This window comes from Falco punctatus, assembly GCF_963210335.1.
Source record: "Falco punctatus genome assembly, chromosome: 13".
Lineage (NCBI taxonomy): Eukaryota > Metazoa > Chordata > Aves > Falconiformes > Falconidae > Falco > Falco punctatus.
In genome coordinates, this window is record NC_137593.1 from 14,519,906 (window position 1) to 14,544,313 (window position 24,408).

The window sequence follows — 24,408 nt, forward strand, 5'->3', positions numbered from 1 at the left end:
CTGGGCCTACAAGCTTGTATTGGTTGCAGCTGTGGGAGCTAGTTGGGCTTGTTCAGGATGGAAAGTCTGTGTTTCACAGGCATCGCATTTTGCCCAGAAATGCCTAAACTTACCCCAGGAAGAACTAGAAAGCATCTGTCTTTGGACTGAGCATCTGTCTCTCCTTTTCCTGGCTCATTACAGCGGTTTCTAAGCCTACCCTTTAGAGATAAATGCCTGATCTCCTGTTAAATGTGCCCTGGTTTCTTTTCCTGGTTTTGAGTCTTGTTATAACGTTCTCTACTAAATTCAATATTCATTCTGTTTCTTCTTCCTATTGTGACTTTTAGATGTGTAATCAAATGCTCATTTTTCAGGTTTGTGCAAAATCAGTTGAGCTCTGCAAGTCTCACTCCAGAACAGTCGTTCCTGCCTTCAAATAATTTTTGTGATGCTGTCGGTACTTAATAACGTTTCAGCACACTGCAGTGTGAGCACCAGAAGGGGATCAGTGCTTTTCTGTGACAGCTCTCTATCTATCCGTCCCAGGACTTTCTTGGTGTTTAGCTACAGCAGCATCACTCTGCTGGAGCCAAATCCTTCCAAGGACCAGAAAGTCATCAGTCCTCCCCCTGAGCCCTCTGTCACCTGCTGGTCCCCTCCCCCTTGCCTTGGCTCCCCATCTCTAGCATGATTAACATGGTCTTAAATATTCATTCCTCACTCTCACTGCCATGCTTGAAAGCTGCATTCTCAAATATTAACTTGTGTTTAAAAGCCGATCATTAGCCAAAAGCGTTGTAATATTTTGCCCTCTGCATCTGTTTCTGGTGAGCTGATTCCCTGACCAAACCAGTCGGGATTGCTCGCGGTGGTCAGTGGTGCACAGAGCATTTCCCAAGCGCATCCCTGGTGCCTGCCCAGCTGCCCGTGGCACAGGTGGACTCCTGCTCCACAACCCAGACCTGGGTTTCAGACTCCCACTGGGCAGGATTGCTGGGGTCTCCAGGGTACCCAGGACTCCGCCTGAAACCACTCCTGCTCTTTGAAGATGCAAAGTGCCCTTACTCACAATCCCCAGCCTTTGAGACTGGGGGGAACAGAGCTGGAAACCTGGTGAGATAAAGCTGCTTTGTGATCGCTGATGCTTTTGTCATGCACCGAGGCTGCCAGTACAATTGCAATATCCCTTATCAAGTGCTCAGCCCAACCTGCTCGTTTGGGGCCTGGGAAAGCAGGGGAGGTGGAGGTGAACAGACTGTTCTGTGGCCCTGAAAAATGGAAAATGCAAAACCAGGCAGGCTTCAAGGATGGGGAAAAGGCAGGGGATGTCTGGATGCTCCTGGGTTATCTTGCCTTTCTAAAACTGGGCACAGACAACCTTTTCAGGCTGGCTGCCAAAATGTAGGTGCTGCTGTTCCTGGCCACCACCCCAGGACCTGCCTTTTCTAAGGGCCCCAGCCGCCACTGTGCTGTGAGCATCAGCACCCTGCTGAGCACCCAGAGGTTTCCACCCTGATCGAGTGGACTTACAGCACCTGTAAGTAATGGACAGGAACACGGCAGGCTTGGGTTCTCTGGTGCAAGCAAGCATGGTGTCTTGCTGTCTTACAAAACACATTTATCACTATAGAATATGACGTTTGCACATCTCATCTGCTTTTGCTTCCTGATCGACATCTTCTACCCCAAGCTCTTGTGTTCATCATTGCTTTCCTGTTAATTATCCCTGCAGATGACAACCTCTCCCAAAGGCTCCTGCCACCATCTGCAGTAGGAAACTTGTCTGAGGAGGAGCCAAGGTTTGGGCTCTGGAATGACATTTGGAGCAGTAGCAACGTTTGAACACAATGGTATTTCCTTCTGAGGAAAAAAAAAAAAAAAAAAGAAGGACCCTTCAATTTGTTTTCTCTTCCCCACGCCCCCCTCCTGGAGGAGATATTCGCCAAGTCTCACAGATGGGATCGTTTACAGTTTCCTTTTGAGCTGCCTTGGCCCTTTCAGGTTTTGTTTATTCGAGCTGGGCTTTCAAACTGGGGAGGGTGGGACAAGGAAGGCCTCCCTTCCATATTCCAGTTTGGACTGGGGTTGCTCAAGTTCCCCATCTGACAGAAGATGATTGATGGGAATGATGCTGGCTGTAAACTTGGGGGGGTTGGAGACCAGGCAGCTCTGCTCTTTGCGGGGCCTTAAATCCTGGTTGTCAGAGCAATGCGGGGAATGGCATCCTGGGGTAATTACAAACCAACAACAGGAAAAGCCATTGGAAATGGCAGGCAGAGCAGTGTTGCGATGGGACAGCTGGAGGGGCAATTGGGGTTGTTTTTTTTGTCAGCTTTGCTTGTGAAAACACGCACATGTGGTCCTGAGATGAGGTCAAAATATGCTTACAGAAAGAGAGGATGGGGAGATCCGCAGTGGAAAATCGCCTGGAAAGCTGCTGGAAGAGCTGGGGAGCACCCCAGAGAGGAGGAAGTCATTGCTACATACAAAATCTTTGGCAATTATCCTGGCGGCAATAGGATAAATACACAGTTGTTAAGAGCATGAAACCTGCTGGCAAAAGTGATGGTCTACCCTGATGGCCAGAGCTTCCCGTAGCCTCCTCTTCTGCGAGCATCTCTCATTGCATCAGTGCCAGCCTCAGCTACTCCAAAACAAGGCTTGGAGGGAAAGGCCTCCAGGAGAGGATGAGATCCCAGTTCAACTCATGGGCCTGGGCAGCAAGGATGGAGGCACAGGGAACTGCCATCGCACGTGAGTCAAAATGGTGCCCCTGCTCCCCGTGCATGGCTTGATCAGCAAAGCTCTTCAGGGGACATTTACAGGGAAGCCCACACTTTAATCTGGTCTGGCACACGTGTGAGGAGTGGCTTTGAACAAACAAGATTCAGCAGCATCTTTTGCCATGCCCGATTCAAGCAGGTTAGCACTCCCAAGCTGCCGAGGGGTGGAGGTGTATGAGGGCTGTACACGGTGGAGAAGCCTGTGTGCACGCTGGTAGCTGCTTCATGAGGTATTGGGTCACCAGTTTCTCCTTTCCAAACAGAGGATGTCTGGCACGGACTGGTACTGCTTTTCATTGCTCCTGGTGAACAGACCCATCCTGGTGTTAGACTTGCTGAACTATGGGGGTGTGACCTGGGTTAGGTCTCCAAGAGCTTTATTCAAAGCTGTAAGCACTCTGGAGCCTCTAGATTGGAAATTTTACAAAACCAGGAGGGCTGAGCTAGAAGAAAGCAGCCAGGGGTGAAGCAAGGCCCTAAACTAGATGCACTTAGAGTAGCTGCTCCAGTTAGACTGGATGACTGCGCAGGGCTGGGATGGGATGGAGGGGATTTCCCCTCCCTCCGCCTGTGCTGCTGGTTTAAATCCAACCACAACTGAGCAGTAAATAAGAGTTACCACCCGGCAGCTGCCGAGTGACCTGTGTGCAGTGAGTCAGTGTGCTCTGGCCGCACAGCCCTGCAGACATCAGCAGCAAAGGAATCTTAGGCTGAAAAGTTTATTTTCTTTGGGAAAGCGCTCTCATCTGAGTGAGCCCTGCAGCACTCCCTGCACACCAGCGCTGCAGATGCATCCTGGGATGCAATGATGCTGCACACTAGCACTGCAACTGCATCCCAGGATGCAGCTCTGCCACCCTGCAAGGCAGCAAGTCTCTGTGTGTTGCAGCTCAGCAGTCAGGATATGGGGGGCCAGCATCAGAGCAGCACCAGTGGGACCGTGTAACTGGAATAGCTGTGGTTAAAGGGGAACTTGTGCCTTGTAATGCTGCTGAGCAATCTGTCATCAGCAAAAGAGCATTGTGGTGCTGCGGCTGGTCAGGCTGAGCCTGGAGCAGCTTGGGCATATTTATAACTGGTGACAGTGGGGTTACTCACGTGGGGCAGAGTAAATGTTTGAATACAGGGAGGATGCTAAACATCTGACAGTTCCCCAGTGTCTCACAGACCTGACAAACAGAGGGGGATTTGAGCAGACATTTGAAGGGCAGAGCAGATTTTTTATGAGGAACTTCCTCTCCTGGGCAGATGGGACAAAAGGGGATAAAGCCAAGTAAAAACACACGGCTGCTTATTTATCACTTATATTCAGGAGAGCTGAGCCATACACACCTCCCACTGTGCAGGGGCTGCATAAACACATGAGGAGGTTCAGGTCCTGCTCCAGAGTTTCCAGTCTAAGATGAGGAATTAAAAAAAACCCAGCCACTCAGAGAAGTAGCAGCTCTGAAATCTCTCTGCAGATCTCCATCTGGTACAAGAAGTGCAGACAGGGGCATGTTCTCTCCACATCAGCTGCGCAGCGAGAGCGGCTTAGATGAACTCTCCTGGCTGGTAATAAAATGATTTTACATATGTAGGAAGCAGGATGTGCAAAGCCCAGGAGTCTGATCTTGTTTCTGAGATCAAACAGAGTCTTATTGTACAGGGGTGTGGAGCTGATGTAACTGTCTAGTGTGCCGGACACAATCGCTGTGGTTACGCAGCTGGACCGGAATAAAGCAAGTCTGTATCTGAACTCATTAATTTTTACAACCAACTGAACCGCTCTGCCTTTTTCTTTTGCCTTTTCAGTGGCAGAGGACCGTCGCGCTGCAGCAGAGGGGCTCTCCCCCAAGCCATTGGCCCCTCGCCTGTGGTGCAGCAGGCCAGGGCTGGCACAGCAGGGAGCAACCGGACCCATGGACCCCCCAGCCCAGCCGCCCACCATGTCCCCAGGGATGCTCAGCCAGCTGCATGGGTCCATTTCTGAGGAAGGCCAGGAGCTGGGGGGATTAGGGATGAAAATGCAGGCTTAACGTGAGCAGAGCTATTGCTCTGTCAGCTACAGGTTATGTCAATGTTTCCATTAGAAACCCCCGTTTGCAGGGTTTATAGCTTGGCTGTGAAAGTGCCCTCCAGGCTGGGCTCTGGCAAGCCAGGGAAACCCGTGTTTTAATGCTAAATTTTAATGCAGCTGCTTCCACGCTTGCATGCTGCTTTTCACTGGCATGCAGGTCGAGGGGGCTTACTCGGTAAGCCATGCGGGCAGAGGGACTTGGCACGCTGCGCTGGGAGCCCCGCGAGCCCGGTGCAAATGGTCCCTGGCTGCCTGCAGGGAGAGTGCTGCATCCCCAGGGCAGGCAGGGCAGGCAGGGCAGGCAGGGCTGCCTGGCCAGCACTGGCACCGTGGGATCCCTGGCTCCTAGGCGATGCTGCAATGCAAATAACAAGGTGAATTTACCAAGAGGCAAACCCGTGGTGCAGCACCAGAGCCAGGGGCCAAAGCTGCTGGTGAGCTGTGGCAGGGTCAGGGTATGGGACTGGGACTCCTGGTTGCTTCTGGCCACCAGACCGGGACCAGGAAGCAATCTCATGCTCCTCTGATTAACCATCCCTGTGCTCCCATGGTGGCCCTTCCCAGGAGCCCGGCACAGAACTGAGCATCCTGGTTCAGGTGCCTAACATGCAACCATGGCACAGGGATGGCATCAGCCCAGCACTTGGCAGCAAGTTTTTATGCAGTGTCCGGAGCCCTGTAAAAGGCTCCCCTGGCCAGCAGCATGCAGAGCCTGGGTCTGACCCTGTGCTGGCTGCTTGCTCCCAAGGGGTGCTGCCTGGCCATGGGACAAATGTGCATCCAGGTCTCCTCCCTTCATCCCACGCCTTTCCATTCCTGGGAAGCTGCTCCTGACACATATGCATTTCCCTATTATAGACAGTTGCCAAGAGCACTTGCAGGCTGGGATTTTGCTGTGAGCATGACCTCCCAGAGCAGGCAAGATTAGTTTTTTCCCTAGATCTTTCCACCTGGAAGGCTGGAAAAGAGGGGAGAGAGATGCCAGCAAGCCTCTGGGCACAGTGCTGGGCCCCCCAGTGCCACAGCACCCAACCTCCCTTGCAGGGGGGTACGTGCATAACCCCCTGCCTGGCTGGGAGCATCCCTGGCCCCATGCAGAGGTGCTGCAGGTGGGCAACTCCCCCCACCCCAGGGTCCTTGCTCCTCCCACCTCCCCCTGGCACAGCTAATGGTCCCGAGGCTCAGGCATTGCCAAAATCTGCCATAAAAGTTTACCACCCCTGTCATCATCCATTAAAATGATGGGGTGCCATCATTCCATTAAGGCAGACCCTGCAAAGATCTCAACTGAGCAAACTATGTCAAATGATTTGCATCTCTCCCGCGAGCCAGGACCCTGACCCAAGCTGGCTGAGCTCCACAAAGCCTCTCCCGCACAGCAGCAGCCACTACATCCTCAGCCACCCCAGCCACACACAGCCTGCACTCTCCCACTACCCGTCACCACCACCCTCCTTCCAGAGGCTGGCCCATGGCCAGGGGGCCAGGGCTGGCCACAGCAGCTCCAGCCTAGCACAAGGCAGCCACCAGTGCTGGCATGAATGATGGTCCATGTGCCCAAAGTCACCCCAGCTCTTGCAAATAAGGGATGGGTCCCTGAGATCCAAGGAACTCCAAGGGGGTGTCATGGCCCCAGCCTGCATGATGCTGCTGCCCCAGCAGGTGCCCAGAGAGATTATGAGGGGATGTGGATGAGGCAAAGCTGATAAAAGCAGCAGCACCCCGCAGCCTCTGCTAAGGGACTTCCCATTCCCCCTTTACTGGGCTCGGTACTGGGCTCCTGCCACTTAACTACATATCACCCCCACAGTGAACACCTCCCAGCCCTGGCAGGCTGGAGGGAGATGCCAAATCTGTGTGGTTGTGGGAGCTGCCCAGGACCTGCATCCATGCTGTGGGGCTGCTTTAACCTCCTCTGGTGCTGAGGCTGGCATGGCCCCTGCCAGCAGCAGGAGGGTGAGAGCCCAGGGGCAGGCAGCAGGAGGGGCAGGGAGTGGGCTCCAGGGGGAAGAGCTGCAGCAGCTGCCTGGGGGCATAAGAAGAAATATAAAATATTAAGGAATGATTTTCAGTTTTTTACCCCTATGAAATCTAAGCATCACCATTTAGATTTACAGTTAACACTGAAGCATGTCGTGCATTTTGGTCTCAGGCTATAGCACATCCCCAGACAGGCAGGAGTGGTGCAGCTGGGACAAGCAGTGTAGAGGAGAGAGCACAGAGCAGCTTCTGGTCCCAGCTCAGAAACAGCCTGTGCTCCGGGTTCCCATCCCCAACCATCCCACCGGGGGGCTGGGCTCTTCAGTGGGGCTCCGCTCTGCTGCCCCACCATACCCGTGCCTCTCCAAACTGCAGGCTCCGCTTGCCCAACAACCAATGGAGGGAGAAAAAAAAAAGGGGGGGGGGGGGGAATGAAAAAAAGCTCAACTCCTTTGCTGTTTTTCTGCTGCCTTTCCAGTATATTTGAGTTACCATGGTTAGTTTTCCACTGTTCTCCTTGACCCCTGCAGCTTTCCCTTATGAGTTAGTGTCCTGGAATGTCTCTTTACGAGGTGACTAGAGAAGTAAAGCTGACCTGATGCCAGTGCCCCCACACTGAGGACTTTATTAGTTTTTTAATTTTCTGTCTGGGTGCTCTCACTTGCCTCAAACTTTCCACAGCTGCTAGGATTTATTAACGAAGGAGGTTCATTTGTGTCCTGCCGCCCCTTCCCCTGCTTGGTGAATTGGTGGTGTTACTTTGCCAGTTGCTATTTTCAATGGCTTTTTTTCTGGGGGGGGGGGGTGGTGGGGGGCAGGATTCAGGAGACCTCATAGAAGAGATTTTGTTTTTGCAGAATTCTGAGAAAGCAAAATCTCTTTCATCTGATCTGAAAATCTCTAAAAAGCCCAAGAGAAATATGGTGGCCAGAGAAGGGTGCAACTGTGATAGGACCATCCTGATGGAAACACAGAACATGGCAAGTGGAGCTCAGCCAAGGGTTGGTTCCCCCCAAAATGCATAAATGCTTAAATATCAGGGTGTGAGGCAGCCTTTATGTATCCCATGCTGGAGGGGCCCCATGACACCAAGCTGTAGGCTGAGGAGGAAGAGGCTGAGGGGTGATGAAGGACATGCAGAGATGTGCTGCATGGGCAGAAGGATGAGCAAAGCTGAAGGAGCAGAGAGACCCTGTAATATAAACATGCAGAGGGCCAAAAGGATGTGGGGAGGGGGGAGAAGGGACAGACTTTTAAGGCAAGAGGAAAAACCGACAAATATTTATTTGTCCATAAAGTAGGTCTCCATAGCAATGAAGTGCTTCACAATATATTTTCAAAACAAGCCCAGCCACACAGCACGCAGGCAGAGCTGCCGGAGGGGGACATGGTGGCTGCCCGGGCACCATGTTCCCAGGGATGGCCTGTCTCGCTCAAGGGGCTGCCAGCCTGGCACAGGACCACTGGCAGGGAATGGGGAGGGGATGCTCCTTGGGGGGCACCAGGCAGCCCCAACCCACGCCTTGGGGGGTGGCAGTGGGGTTACTTCTGTGCCAGGGCAGTGGGATGGAACGTGGCTGCTGCCTGAGGGGCTGGTGATGCCACCCAGACTGGCAGCAGCCTTGGGCCAGCGGCAGTAGCACAGACCCTGTCACACCTGGTATGTGGCCCTGGGGTTATGGGGCACCTTGAATTCATTACTGAGCAAGCAGCATCTCCTGGGTGGGTGCCAGCAACAGCAACACATCCGTGCTTTACAGCTGGGGCAAGTCCTGCATGGACCAAACAGGCGGCGTATCAGCCACCCTGGGAGACATAGGGGGTTCCCCATGCCATCCCACCCCAGGGCAGATGGTCCGAAGGGGCCATCCTGAGCCCTGGGTCCCATGGGCAGCCCTCCCACAGCTGCCTCCTGCCTGCTGCTCCGAGTGAACCCGGCTGCTGCCTGACCCCAAAATATCTCAACAGCAGCACCGCACACCTCTCCCAGAGCTTGCACTTAGACAAATGTCACTGCAAATAATTTGGCTCCAACCCGCAGAGACATAAATTCCATTATTTTGATGTCAGCTGCACAATTTGTTCCTGTAACAAGGTGTTTTAACCTCACTTCATATTCATTGTTCTGCCCGCTTTGATTTTACTGTAAATGACTGAATTAGCTTTTGATGTGGTGCCAGTGCCCCATAAATCTTGACACTCACTGTAAGAAAGGAAAGAGCCCTCCCCACTGTTTGGTTTGCAGAGGGTGGTGGCAGGGGAGACTCCTGGGGTACTGGGAGGGTCTGTGCAGGGGTCCTGCACCATGGGAAGCAAGGTTTGGCTCTGAGCATCCACCTGATTTTTCCAGGCAGGGAAACAGTCCGTAAGAGGGGAGAAGGTGGCGGGGAGGAGGAGTTGCGTTTCTCTTAAAACCACGAGCTGCAAGCCAGCTTCATTCAGAGATTCACGGCTCCTTTGAGGATCCAGCCGGCGCTTCAAGCTTGCGAGGAAACCCCAGACCAAGTGCGATTTGTGTGGTTTGAGGTTTTATCCCGATCTGCTTTTAAGTGTTTCAGTTCCCAGCACCTCTTCCAGAGTGTGCTGGAGGTGAAAAGGGGCAATAAAACCACCCCCCACAAAACCCACACTTAACTGAACATTTCCAAGCCTGGCAGCACTTGGGGGACGGAACCTTCCATTACTGCCATCGCCCAAATTCCTCCTAACCCGAGCAGCAGTCAGATCAGACTCGTTTTCCAGCCAGTAATGCTGCCTGGGTTTTGTTCCTCATCTGCATGAGTGTTTCTGCCCGGGCTGCCCGATAATGCAGCCTGGTGAATTTTGGAGGTGTAACTTGCTGCAAGAGACTCTGTTCCCTGGACCCTGACTGACCTGGTAGGGATTGAGGCGCCATCCCCAATGCTTACGCCAGGGTGAGGGTTGGACTCGTGACCGGGAGGAAGCCGTGGCCCTGTCGCCACCAAACAATTGGCGGAAAGGGGCCATGGCCTTGGCCAGCGCCCTGGGGATGGGAACAGCTGCCTGCTGGCAAGGGCAGGGACCATGCTGCCTCCACAGGGGACAGACCTGGTCCTGCCTCGGCTACATCACGGCTAGATGCCTTACCCTAGTGCTGCCCCACACGCATGGGCTTCGCTTCCAAGGGAAAGGCTGTAGCTTTCCGCAGGTTCCAGCAGAGGAGTGCAGGAGCACAGGGAATTAGGGTGGTGCCTGGTGTGGGGTGCAGTGCCCGGTGCCCGATGTGCATGGTGTGCTGCATGGGGCACCATGCGCATTGCCTGGCGCCTGGTGTGCGTGGCACGGTGCACAGTGCAGTGCCCAGTGTGGGCGCACAGTGCACGGTGTGCATGGTGTGATGCACAGGGCGTGAAGCACAGTGCAGGGTGCGCGCGGCGTGGTGCACAGCCCATGGTGCACAGTGTGTAGCGTGCAGCGCAGGGTGCACATGGCACGCTGCCTGGCGTGCCCGGCGTGGTGCCCGGCAGTCTGTGTGCAGCGTGCGAGGCGCAGCGCAGGCTGTGTGGTGTGCAGCATGCAGCGCGCTGACCTCTCGCTGCCTCTGGCCCTGAGCAGGGGCCAGGAAGGGAAGCGCTGCCGGTCCCGCTGCTTTCATAGATCTGGAGCGCAGAAGCCTGCCCAGATCCTAATCAGTGTGGGAAAGCAACGGCAGGGCCTGCTCTTGCCGTGGCCTGCTGGAGATGCCTTTTATTTTCATAAGCTTTATCGCAGCCCACAGCCCCCGATAAACCACCGTAAATAAACGGAAGGGAGCGTGGCGGCTGGCCAGGGCTGCTCGCCAACGCACGCGCTCGCTGCCACCCCGCTCCCTGGGGGATGCCCCGTCACACGCCAACTTTCAAAGCCTTCCTTTTATTCCCCCACCACTGCCCAGCGCAGGGAGACCACATGGCCTCGCCACCGGGGGACCAGCCGGACAGCCAGTGCCCGCCGGCAAATTCCTGCCCTGCCCCAGCCTCCCCCGGTGACCCCAGCCTGTCACCAAGCCAGGGTCCTGCTCCCAGCACTGGCATGACCCCTAGCAGCACCATGGTGGTTCAGGATGTGGCCAGCCCCCACCCTGGGACTGGGAGAGGACAGTTTCCAGATGGTTGCATCCTCTCTGGGTGGCAAGGAGAGGACTGCATCCCACAGGAGGGCTGAACTGGCAGCAGGTCTCAGTGTCTCCCCCCAGGGTTTCTCTCTTGTTGAATTTGAGGATTTCTGGGGTTTGCCACAATTTAACAGTGTGGGCTGGTTTGCTTTTTTTCTTTTTTTACATTCTTTTTTTTACTTTGCTAGAAAGTTTGCATTTTATTTAAAAAGGTTTACGTTCTTCTGGGAGCATGGAAAAAACAGGCTCCCAGGGGTTGTTTCCATGCTGGCTCCACAGACTGACAAAGATAAAAGTTAACCCTTTTCCATTTCTGTTTGGAGCTGCTGCGGGTGAAGGCCATCCCTGCCCAGGCTGGCACCTGCCCCGCAGCTCCCACCGGCTCCCAGCCATGTGGTGCCCAGCTTTGCTGTGGCCTTATCCTCCCTTCAGCATCCTCCTCCCATCGCAGGCAGGTGCTGGGGGGAGATGCGTTTGCTTATGTTTAGTTTTGCACCATGACTTATGGTAGCTTATTTTAAGCCATACCTTATCCCAGCATTTGCAGAAAGCAGTTTGCTGCAGTTGGGTACCAGTTTTTTGATTCTGCGTGTGCCTTCCCTTGCTGCAGTGGGACAAGCTGCCAGGGACCAGTGCAGGAGGGTTTTGGTTACTGCTGGTTTATACCCTGCCTGCACTGCCACTTGTAAGGGAGGCCACCCAGCTGGTGCTGACAGCTTCTGCTGTTAAACCAACCCAATTTAATACAGAAATGGCACAGACCACAGCCCTGTGAATTAAAGGTATATTAATTGCATGCCACATCACATGTGCCAGAGCTTTGGCCGAGCACAGCTGGTCAGGTCCACTCCAGCCAAGATGTGGTGGATACCCATGGGTGACCGTCACCTGCATTTGCCCAGGCACCATAGGCTCTAGGGCTGCACAGGAACCTCTCCTGTCTGCATTTGCATGGTCAGCAGCATCTCTAGGGGCTCCCTCCATAGCTCCAGGGCTGCAGCAGAGGTGGCAGCAGGCAGCAGCCCAGGGCACATCTTCCCCTGCCCGCTTCCCTTCTCATAGGAGCACTCCCCCACACCCACCCCCCTGCTTCAGTCTCCTCCCAGCTTTTCATCCCATTTCTCCAGTTTGCCACAATCCTTTTTCTGTCTGCAGCCCCAGCCTTGCATGGCATGCAAATTTAATAAATACACTCTCTGTTTCTCCATGCTGGCCGTTGATGGGAGTGCTCAATAGTGGCTTTCCAGCCCCACAGTGAGCCATCGAGAGCTGCTCTCACAATACCGTCCCCCCACTCCCTCCACACTCATCCTGCAGCACCCTGGCCCCACTCCCCCAGCACCCTATGGGCAGGACAGGCAGAGCACCCCACACCTGCCTGCAGCTCCCATCCCACCGCCACCACCACTCCTCCGTCTGCAGGCTTGTTATTCCCTGCTGCTGAAGGAAATTAAATTGGCCTGACATGTCTCATTCTTGACAAAGCCATGTCAGGCATTACTCATCTCCGTGCTAACTTCCAGATGCTGACAGAACTGCCTTGGATTATTCATGCCAGCGTGTTTCTGGGATGAGAAGTGCAATGGCTGGGCTGTAGCCACCCTACTCCTCTTTTGTCCCTCAGTAACATGGGTGCTGTGGTTGCTGGTCTTGGTGTACCAACAGAACATCTTCCGGGTGCTCTCACAAGTAACCACTGATGGCTCTGAGGTCCCAGCAGGGAGTTTGATCCTAAGATGTATCAGGCCCGGGCAGTCTGAAAACACTAAACACCCCATGTGAGATTTTAAAGCAAAAAATATTGAGGGTTTGTTTCTCCTACTTCCACAATACTTTTGCCTCTGATAAAGAGACATGCTGTGGCAGGGCTGACCCCTCCAAATATTACAAATGAGAACTACTTTATTTTCCAGGTTTGCCACAAGAAAATTTTGCAAAGACAAACATGCTGACTTTCTGCAACTGTTTCCACTCCTGGAAGAACATCCTCTTCTGTCAATATGAACGCTTCCCTGTTGGATGTTCCAGTTACACTCTATATAATCTTTCAGGTGAGGATCTTTAGATGCTCTGCTCTCCTTGTGCAATATCTTGACTCTGAGTCTTGTCTCCATGGAAAGCAAAGGAGTCTGAGAGCTGTTGGGGGCTTGGGGGATGAAGCCCATGGGACAGCAGTGGAAAACATCCAGAATTAAGACTATATTTATGAGACTCCTTAGAAGGGACATTCAAAAGCTGTTGGTTTCTCACCCAGGAGTACTCCTGCAGAGCTGGGCAGCATGGGGTGATGGTCCCTTTTGCAGTGACAGTGTATGCTGAGCTTGTGTCCATAGTGTGAGCCACCTCCACATCTTCACCCTGGCTCCCAAGGAGCTTGGGCTCCTTCTGGAGGTCTCCAGTCACAAGACAAGCTGAGGCCCTTCTCCCATGTCCTGCCTGTCTGAAAGCCTCCAGGGACCCTCCAATGGGATGTGGCATCGGCCACATGACCAAGGAGCATCCTTGAACTTTCCTCCCTAGGGTTTTATTCTTTAAGGTGCTGGTAATGAGAAAACCCTCTCCATGACCTTCCCCAACCTGAAAGCATCCTTTATAAAAATAAAGTGCCCAAAATAGCCCTAGACAGTGCTTGACATTTGCCAGACAGCTGCTCTCAAGAGTGCTACAAAGGTTATAGATTACGCTCTGCTTCCCTCCTCCTCCCGCCCCACCACCACCCACGTGAACCTTGGAGCAGGGCCAGCTTTCATGGAACTCTCGTGGTTTGAAAAAGCCAGATTCGAGAGGGAGCTGGGACGCAGGGAGGTGTTTGTGTATCTCTGCCTCCCATCCCAGCTGGGCATCTTGGAGCAGAGCTGGGGTGGCTACTGCAAGGGGAGCTGCAAAGCCCTGCATTAGCTCTGCCCGTGCCTGAGCTGGCAGGATGCTGTTGCAGAAGCCCTGTGTTCGTAGTGCAGGGTTGTCCGCACCTGTGAGGTGGTGGGCACCTTTGCTTCGTCTTCCAGGTGTCTGAAAGCACAAGCAGAGGGGCTGCCCTGTGGTGTGCATCTCACCCCATGCAGCCAGGGATGGGCTCACACCTCACTGCAGGGTCACAGCCAGACCTAACAGTCCCCAACAAATGGACCATCAGCCCAGGAGGCAAGTGGTGCCTGAGAAAGTCATGACTTGAAGGAAGCCTTGGGAGTCTTCTTGGGTCAAAGCCCCAGATCAGGTGTAAGGAGTCATGCAGCCTGGGGAAGGAGCAAGCAGGGTGGGAAAGCTGCAGGGACATGCTGGAATCGGCAGGGGAAGGTTGTGGGGACATGGTGAGAGGCCGAAGGAAGGGTCTGGCCAGGCAAGCCTTGCGATGAGAGACAAAAGGAACACAGCTTGGTGGACAGAAGGTCAAAAGGCAATTCAAGCACCTGCAAGAGTCAGGGGGGGACCTTCATTCCGAGGTGATGCTGATCCTGTGCATCCTGGGGGGTTTATCGTCCTTCCTGGGAGCACTCAAGAAGAGTTCCAGCTGGGAACAGGGCACTATCTGTGGCCAAGAAAAGATCTGAAAATGCACAGAAAGTCCCCTTCCCATGGAGTCTGGCTGATGTATCTCATATTAGGACAAGGTTTCATCATGAAGCAGAAGGAACCCCCCCTTCTGTGGGGCCAGCGTTTTATACAGTGAACAGAAAGTCACACTCTGGGCCTGAAAAGTGAAAGATAAAGGTGTGAACTTTTAAATTAAACACATAGAGAAATACTTGAAATCCATTATCTTAATCAAAATGAGAAGTCAGCAGCAGCAAGGCATGACCCATTTTTTTCATCTAGTAACCAAATAAATATATATATGTATTTTAAGCAAAAGAGCCAACAGCCTTTAAACAGGAAAAAAGCATGCATGCAGGAAGGAAAATTACCACTTAGGACAAAACAGCATCTTTGAAATGTTAAATGCAGTAAAAATTTGTTTTATATTATACAAGTTAGGAACAGAGGCCTCAAAGAGCATCTAAGTCCCAGCAACTTCCCCAGGCTCGTGCTGTGCTGTACTGGAGGCAAGGAGGCATCCAGCTGGCAGGGAAAAGGGAAGGATCACAGTCAGTTCCTTGACCTTACGAAGTCTGAGAGGCATCAACTAATGGGAGGTCTTCAGGTGTGGTTTTGTTTTCCCTTGTCGCAACCACGGGGCTTGCTCCTGCGCAGGGCAGGGTCACCCAGCTCCCTGTGCAGCCCTCTGAGTTCTGCTGTGGCCAAGAGCTGAGCATGGGGGGACATTAGAGAAGCTGTCCGAGGGGGTTGGTGGGTCTGGCAGAGATGCATGGCCCAAAGGAGCTTCACAGGCAACCTGGCTTGCTTTGCTTTTTTCCTCACTTTTATGTTTACACAAATCAAGGTTTCCAGCCGAGGCCGTGCTGCCAGTTTTCTGCAGGATGTTTTCTGGGACATGAGACTATCTGAAGGACTCTTCAGATCTCCAAGAAAAGTCACTTCTAAGATGTTTTTCCATGCCTGTTTCTCCAGCCTGCACACTGATTTGTCCCTGCAGTTTCACCGCCCAACAACTTTGATGTCTACAAGTCTGCCACGCTCACCTCTGAAGCATTTCCCATCGCATGTCTGGCTGTTTATACCTTCAAGGCATGCAGCCACCCTTTTCTGTTTAAGGACTGTCTTGACCACATCAGTAGAGTCAGAGTTTCTAAAAATAGATGAACTGGCAAACTTCACAATCTGGAAAATGACATGCTTTTGAAATCTCTGGAAAAGAATGAATTCCTTAAAGTATAGTTTACAAATACTGATTTCATTATTTATGGTAGCTGTAAAGCATGGTGCATTGGGAAAGCATCGTCCCATTGAAGAAGTGTGTTACTCATTACCACGGCTTTAGCATTCCAGCATGTTCCTCAACTGAAATTTAGCCAGGAGAACAAGCTGGGGGCATACGTGGGGGCAGCCTGGGAAGAAGCTGCTTCTCATTTTGTGTTGGAAAGGGACGATGAATAGGAGAAGGGGAGACTCAAGGGGACCACAGGAGCCTCTGCTAGCGTCTCTTGTGGCACCAGACCAAAAGGGAAATGTAAAGAAACTAAAAAGTAGCAAATTTGCAGCTGGAAAGAGAAGGAAATTGATTTTCACAGAGTGAACACTCAGCCTAAGACACCTGGTGGGCCAAGGATGCAGCTGGGTATCAGAGCAGTGGGATGCTTCTCTGGCTAAGGTGCTGGGGACTGAAGGTTAAGCACAAAATCCATGAGTTTTGGAAAGAAAAAAACCCATGTCTGAAGCACCCAGAGGATCTCAGATGAGTGGTTTTCCTCCATGCTTGCACACTCAGCCCCCTCCTCAGTACATCCAGTATCTCACACATTCTTTGCTGTTCTTCCTTCAATATTTTGCTCAAGAGCACCAATCTCTGCTACTGCTTTTCCTTACATGCTGTTATAGACAGAGGTTACTTACTGACCAAGTCTTTTGAAAAGCACCCAGTTTTCCCAGGAATCTTTCTCAATATCCCAGGACGTCAATTTCTCTGGCATCACTGTTTTTCCCCTGCCACTATGTTGTCCCTCACCCGCTCCACTATTTTCATTCCTAAAGTCACTGGTAGCCAAGGGAACATGCTCCTTTTTATGCCAGTTGTCCTGGTCTTATTGTTTCTTTTAAAAGATTTATTGCATCATTGCTCTCTGCTCCTCTCACTATTTCCACTAGGGTATTTGTAGACATGGGTAAGTATTGCAAGACTGCCTGCACCTGTTCCTCCAAGTCCTCCTTCTCCCCTGCATCTTGCCCTTCTGTGAAACCCTCCTGCAGGAATTCTTTGCCCAGGCTTGTGTTTCACTCTCAAGCTGTACCTTTGGAGCTCTGAAACCATGCTCTGAAGTCTTGGCGCTGCAGAAGCGAGAGGAATGTTTCCCAAGGATTTGCATTCTGCCTCAACTGTTGCAGCCACGTATAGATGTATGAATATATATACATATATATATATATATATACACACACACTGGGGACATTTCTGACATCCCTCCAGAATGACAAGTGATTGGAGGGTAACTTCTAGGCACTGAGAGTGGTATCCCCAGCCCCTCTGCCAGTGCTGGTCCTCTGCAGGAGCCCTGCTCTGGCTGCTGCTCCTGAGCACCCAGACAGCCCCTTGCTTTGGGAACGCTGCATCAGTTTGGTACTGAGCGGATGCTGCTCCTCCCAAGTCCTTGTCCAGATGGCTGTGCCAGTGCCATTTGTGTAGTGGTGGCTGGAATGGGGATCTTCAGGACTTTTCCTGTCCCTCCTTAAAAAAACAAGCGTTCACTGGGAGCTGCATAAACATACCCATCCATGGTTCTGCTGTACAGCTGAGAAAATCCATGACATTAGAACATGCTCTCCCTAAAACCTTATGGGCTGTGTCCTCAGCTGTTGCTCCCATGGCCAGCACAGCTGGGCATGTCTGCCCTAGGCTCCCACCTAGCTAATCACACCACGAGGCACAGACCATCCTTCAACACAGCAACACACTCAGATACCCAACTTACGACATTCAGCAATGCACCGGACAGGTCTGAAACCCATCGCGAATGCCAGCACCCAGCCAAACTCCCATCGGCAGCAGATCAGCACTTACCAGGGAAGTGAGTTTGCACACATTTGGGTCCCGTCCCCGCGTTGCTCTTGGCTCATCTCCCTAGTGCTGGGAGCTGCCCAGAGACATAAGCAGCACTCCCAAAGCAAGGAGTTAATGCCATACTGTAATTATTTGCTCTGTGATGTATTTATAACTTTTATATCTATCTGACATTTTATGGCCAGGCAACATTACAAGGGGCAACTGCTTTCCATTACTCACTGCCATGAACTCTCATTCACAGCTTTTTTGTCTCCCTGTAACATCATGTTTGCCTGGCACGGGGAGGGGGGGCCAATGCTGGCCCTGCCAGCACAACCCAGGATGCCCAGGAGCTGAGCAAACAGATTGCCTCCCATAGAGATGGACCTCACCTCCAGCCAGCTCCTGGGTGAAGGACTGTTGCTTTTCCTGAACGGATTTTCTGGCAGTAACCCCCCCTTAAAAGTGACAATAAATCCCATACCAAAGCAGCCCATTGCTGCAGCAGTCCCACATGAGGTTGCATGGGAAAAGGGAAAGAAAAATAACTGCTGGGAGGGCAAAAGCACCTTCCTTCACCCGTTTGTGAAAAAAGACAAGGAGGTTTGAAATTTCCTAGGGAGGGGGAATGCGCACAGCTCCCTGAAGCAGAAGCCACACATGGCACCCCCCTGTCTGCACCCCCCTGCCTGCCTGACCGTTGCACGTGGCCCTGCAGCCACCCTGGCTTCAGTGTCAGCCGCCGGGTTGGCATCCCCATCCCATGCCTCAGCTGACACAGGGACAGCAAGGACTTTGCACCATCTGGGCATGGGGAAAGTGTGACCAAGGGACAAATGTCGCCCGTAAACTGACGGCACCAAACCCAAAGCATGCAGACAGCTCCTCTGGCAGCCCTGCTGTGGCTGCAGAGGGAGGTAAGAGGACACCAACCCGCCACCAACAGCTCCTGGCACCAACACCCCTCCTTTCTCCTCCTGACTGAAACTTTCCAACCTGTGGGTCCCACTGCTGCCAGGGCCAGGGGCAGACATCTCACTTCAATTGTACCCTGCAGAGCACTGGAACAGGAGTGTTTCTGCTCTGCTTCCAGGCAGTGTGACCCCAAAGTCAGACCTCTCTGCCTCCTGCGTGCAACCTCAGCCCTGCATCTCCAAGCCTACATAAGGCTTAGAGGGGTGGCTGCATGCTGTGTGAAGGTGTCCCGGGGGAGCGGTGACTCCCTGAGCTTAGAGAAGCCAAACTCCAGCCACTTTCGGTCCTGCTCGGGTGCTGGTGGCCGGATGGGATGCAGTCTCTTCTTCGCCTCCTGCCCAAGCATCCCTCTCCTCCCTCTCCCATGGCCTCCCCCATCTCTGCTGCCTCTCAAATGCCACCTTTATTCCTGGATGCCTCAGACACTCTGGTTCCCCCTGCTTGGATCTGATCTGTGCCCGTGTGCCCAGCCTGCCATCACAGTGACATGTGGGGACAGTTTCATGGCCAGAGCAGTTTGCAGCCCTGCAGGGTTACAGCCCACTAGTGTCCCCATGGGGTCCAGGGTTGTACACTACACGAGCCAGGTGCTGCAAGGGGTTGTGACACAGGCAGAGGGGCATCCTTGACCACAAGGCATCCCCTTGCCCTTTGGGGCAACCCTGATGTCATGGCTTTGATACGCCTGTGTGCACTACGAGATGACACGTATGCATCTTCTCCCTTTGCTCCAAGACACAGCTTTGCATTGGATTCTTTTCTCAGGGCTGCAAAGCTGCTGTGGCTCCTGTCCCTGCTTCACCCTGCACCTGCGGGCTGCACACCTGAGTCCCAGCTAACCCAGGAAAGACTGCTTACACAATGAAAGGGGCTTCCCAGCGCTCCCCTTGCAGAGCCCATCGCCCACCATCAGCTGCAGACAAGCAGTGTGTGTGTCCCCTGGCAACTGGCAGCAGCTGGGCCGGAGGGCTGGGAATTAGGGAGCACAGGTGTGGGGGGTTGGGAGGTGTCAGGACCCATGGTTCAGTGGGAGAGCCAAACCCACTGACAAACCCACTCCCCAAAGCCCCTGGTGTCAGCGATGCCATGCCACAGGCTCTGCAGCTTCTGCTGTGCTGGCACAGGTGAGGGGAGCCGTCATCAAGCCTGGGGTGCCCCATCACCCCATTCTCCTGGCCCATGCCGCTCCTTCCAGCGTGGGGATGGGGACCATCAGGTCCCCACGGGTCTGTCCCAGCCACCAAACACAGGCAGGAGAAGACAGCTGGTGGGGCTGGGATGGTTTGCGCTCCCACACCTCCCACTCACTCCTGTTCCCTTATCCAAAGGATGCTGCAGTCTCCAGCATCCCCAGCATGGGGCCATCTCCAAGGCTTCTCTGGGAGCTGGGGGCCTTTGGCTGGGTGGAGGTTTCTCCCTGCAGCTTTTGGGAGCAGGGCCTGGGGCCAACAGGGAAAAGGAGGGGGGAATAACTTTTCTCTTTGGAGGAGAGCTGCTGATGGGTGATTAATGGCCGTGGCCAGACCACTGTGCTTGTGCCATCTGATAAGAGGCCTCCTGACAAAGCAGACCTGTTGCTGGGGAATTCATCATGCCTCACTCAGCAGCCATCAGATAAGAGTGGGGCTGGATACCTCCCATTCATCCTCTTCATTCCTGCTTCTCCACCCTCTCCTTTCACCCTGTTTGCCAGAGCGTTTCGTTCTCAGAAGTGAACTCTGAAGGTGCAGGGACGCTGTGCCATGTGCAGGGAGAAAGACCCAAGGCTGACCCTTTTTTGTAGCATTTAGGGGCAGGGGTTTCCAGTATTGTGCTTTTAATGAGTCCTCTTGTAGGATCTCACCCCCTTTTTTCTCTCCTTCCATGAAAATTATCCTGTTTTAAACCAAGGCATTGCGCTCATAGGGCGAGGGCATCTCTAGGGGTGGCAACATCTGATCATGGATAATACAGCTTTCGTGGGTGAAATCCTGCTGGGTGACAGTGAGAACTGGTTGTCTGTCAAACTGCCCACCAAGCAGGCTCTCAGCCAAAACCCAAACTTGCCACACTTTATTTAGAGACTATTTTTTCAGCTCCTACAGGGAGGAGGGGGCTTTTGGGAGGCTGGGGTGCTGTGGGCCCCACTAGCACACTCCCCACTGACACAAGGTCTCTGCCGTGGGGCTGCAGGCTGTGCATGCATGTGCATCTGTGCAAGCCAGACCTCAATGCCGGGGATGGATGCAATCCTGGACCAACGGCACTGGAAAACCCCCTTCAAGCTGGTGGGTCCTAGGAGGAGACCCCAGGGGTCATAAATGGCCCCGGGAGGCTTTTAGGATACCCTGCAGGGAGGGGGCCAGCTGAGCTGCTGCTGGGCTCGGGCTCTGCTGTGCACACTGGCAGGTCTGATAACGCTGCAGGCTTCACAGTCCTTTCTGCCTCTTCTCTCCTCCAGCCCAGAGCAGGCTCAGGCACCCTGCCCTGCCTGTGCTGGGATGGGGCAGGCTCCCCAGCCCCACATCCAGCCATCGCTGCCTAGGCTGCCAGAAGGACCAGCTTTCCTATAGACACATATAGATATAGATACAGAAATGTATAGATGTAGAGACATGTATACACATATGCTTGTTTAGCTGGGACATGGGGGCAGGCTGACACGGTGTCTCCTGCTTTCGCTGTGCAGCACTGCAGGGGCTTGTGGATCTGCAAATGACCAGCGGTGCCCACAACATACTGGTACAGGAGCACTATCTCCAGTGGTGATGACCCAGCCAGCCCCTACCTGATGTGCTGAGCTCGTGTGGATGGCCCTACGTGTCCCGGGCAGGAGGGGTGGGTACAGCTGTCCCTGGAAGCTGGCAGAGATGTGGGTGCGCAGCAGGGACATGTTTGCAAGCTCACACACACTTCTCTCCACAAAAAGTTAATCCCCTTGTGACTGGATCTAAACCACTCCAAGGCTCTTCTCCTGGGATTTATCATGCCACAAGGGCACTTAATGCAATGAGGGAACTTCAGCAACCCTGGGGTCATATTTTCCTCCCTTGCAGGATGGGGAATGGGGAATGGGGAATGGACCCCAGCCAGGGCAGGCACTAGCCGGGATGTGCTACCTTGGACCATGCACCAGCCCCACGTTGGGACACTTCCCACCACTCTTCTTCAAAAAGGGTTTTGCAAGCAATGCCCCGGAGCAGATTGAATTAGAGCCTAATAAAGCAGTGGTAATTTGCAAACTGGAAATGCTCCAGAGTGCCCAGGAGTAATTCATTAAAGTCTTCCTCCTTCCCTCCCTTCCCCTCGAGGTATCTGGTTGAAGGTAGCTGAGCTTTAGCCCTGCTGTCCTGGCTTTCCTTCCACACCCCAGCTCCTGCGCTTGCTGCCGCTCTCACATTTTCGGCTTTCTCCCATCCTGGAAAGAGCTATTTGCAAATGATTTATTGAAATGCTTTCAGATTAAAGATAGGACCAAAGATTGATCAAAATAAAAAGTTAGCATCAAAGAATGTGTATTTACTGCATTCAAGATGTTTGAATAAAACCAGATTGCTTTAAAGATAACATTTGGGTTGTTTTTTTTTTTTCCCCTTTGAAAATAAATTAGAAGCTAGAGTAGGAAATATTTTTGAAAATCCAAACTTCTGGATTTATAATACAGTTATTTTTGACCGGTTCAGCCAAAGTGTCTCCTTTTCCAAAGAGGCAAGAGCTCCCAGGAATTGGCAGGGTTGGGTCCTTGTCACAGCATCCTGCTCCTCCCTTGTCATGCTGGGAGAGTGATGGTGACCCCCAGACCTCTCACAGGGCCAGCAGCAACAGGCAGCTCACAGTGACAGTGCTGACACCGGGGAAACCTGCCGGGCTGGGGCTGGGGGGACAGACACCCTTCCTCCTTGCGTGGGGACAAGAACTGCTGCTTGCGGGCAGCAACCCAGTGTGGGGGCTGCAGCGTGAGGTGGCACCTCCTCCCCTGGGTGCAGGAGCCGCACTCCCAGCCAGGTACCCATAGCTGCATCACCAGACATCTGTTTTTTGCAATTTTGGAGTATCCAAGGAGCTGTGGGACCTGCTGTCCTGCTGGCCACCCACTGCACTCCCTGTGCTGCACATGGCAGTGCAGGAACCACTTGCAGGGGGTTTGAGCCCACTGCTGGGTGTTCAGGCTGCGACGGCCCCTTGGCCAGATTTCCCAAGCTGCCTTACGGCAGCAGGTGCCTTGAATTTGAGCTGCGAGCTGAGCCGGGTGTTGAGAGCTCCGGGTGGCTCTGCCATCCCAGCAATGTGCCCGCTAAGCAGGGATCAGCAGCAAGGAGAAACATTATCCCGATGGGCCCTGCAAGTACTCGGCAGCTAAGGTCAGAGCAGAGGGGAAGCTGCCAGACCCCTTTGCCCGACGGCGATTCCCTGTCGGCATTTTTGTTGCCCAGACTGCCAAGGCTGCCGCCTCCCAGTTGCCTGAAAGGGAGGGAGCTGCGGGGACGTGCCCCCTGCGACTGTGGCTGTGCCATCAGCAGCAGGGCCAGGCTGCGTGGTGGCACCTCCAGCAGCAAACAGGGTGCCCCAGCCCCACACGTGGAGAAGGTGGCCGGGAACACCCCGGTGTGCACGCTGGCACCGGGTGATGGAGGGGGGCACACCCAGCTGCCAGCTGTAGGGCTCCTTGCACAGTGCACCAGAGCTGTGAACAAGCCAGCCAGGGGACACTACAGAGCGGTGGGGCAGGATGCAGGATCGTTTTGTGAGCAATTTAGGGTAAAAAATGGGCTCAAGCACACAGAGCCAGCAGCTCCACCATACATCTGTGCTGTAACTCAGCCCTTCCATGCACAATGCACCATTTCTTAGTTCGCTCATAGGGGGTGAGCATTTAGTTCCTGCTAAGAAAACAGTTAGATGTACCCTGATAACGAATTTTGAAAAGTGGTTAATTCATCTTTAGAGCTTCTGACAACCCCTAGCACCCCAAAACTCCTGAGTTACGAACTTACATACCATCCATCAGCTGCCTTCTCACTGCCCCTAATTTCTTAGCCTTCAGCTGACATCGCAAGCTGCTCTCCACAGACACAAGGAGATGGCCCTTGCCCTCCTCATGGGATGGCTCTGCCCAGCTTGGCCAGCGACAGAGCCAGTCACTGATGGTGCGCTGGTGACCCTGGGTGCTGCCAGGCTCCTCCATGAATGCAGGGGAGGTTTAAGCAAGCTAATTCACTCTTCCCACTTTTGCACCCCGTGAGAGTCAAATGTTGCCCAGCAAATTCAGCCAGTACATAAACACGGTCATTAGCACTTATATACATACATGTATGCGTACATGCTGCAGTGAATCATCAAGGAGGGGCAGAGCAGACAGAGAAGGGGAGCCCTCCCTACCTGCCTTTAAAAGGGAGCCGGTCCAGCACTGAGTAGATGATGTGCTGCCATCGCAGAGGGCTGATTAAACCTCGTGCTCCAAGTTTCTTCCTCCTTCCAGTGCAATCAAACCTCTGCAAAGCGTCAACAAGGCCAACACTCATTTGAAACTGAGCTTGCAAGCCTTGGAAAGATTTGGCTGATCCTTCATGAATATTTGACTGACATGTTTGGAAAGTGTAACAAAACACAAATCAGAGAATGGCTGCAGGAGCTGTTTGCTTTTCTTGCTCAGTTCTGGCAAGGAGAAACTGCTGACACGAAGCTTCCAAGTTCAGTTCCTCCTTATGTGAGCTGCCCTGCTTCAAGGGCTTTCAGGCGAGGAGTTTGGGTCTGCACCTGATGCCAACAGCAAACATTTTCTCCACTTGAGAGTCTGCGTGGGGATACTTGCAGGGACCCAGCAGAGTGGCAGACACGGCTTGCAAGCAGGGTCTGCCTCTGCTTTGAGGGCAGACACAGCTTGGCTCTGCAGCAGGTGACATGTCGGACATTGTCCTCAGCCATCACAGTCATGGCCAAGCAG

General features: G+C 53.2%; 1 long non-coding RNA gene across 1 annotated transcript in view; it reads left to right on the forward strand.

Moving 5' to 3' along the window:
- The window catches only part of LOC308072958, an 81,190-nt gene extending 59,073 nt beyond the window's left edge, over positions 1-22,117 (forward strand). The window contains exon 2 of the long non-coding RNA XR_013931858.1: positions 1-22,117. This exon is cut by the window's left edge and continues 58,593 nt beyond it. This is a non-coding gene — a long non-coding RNA (uncharacterized lncRNA).
- The last annotated feature ends 2,291 nt before the right edge of the window (positions 22,118-24,408 follow it).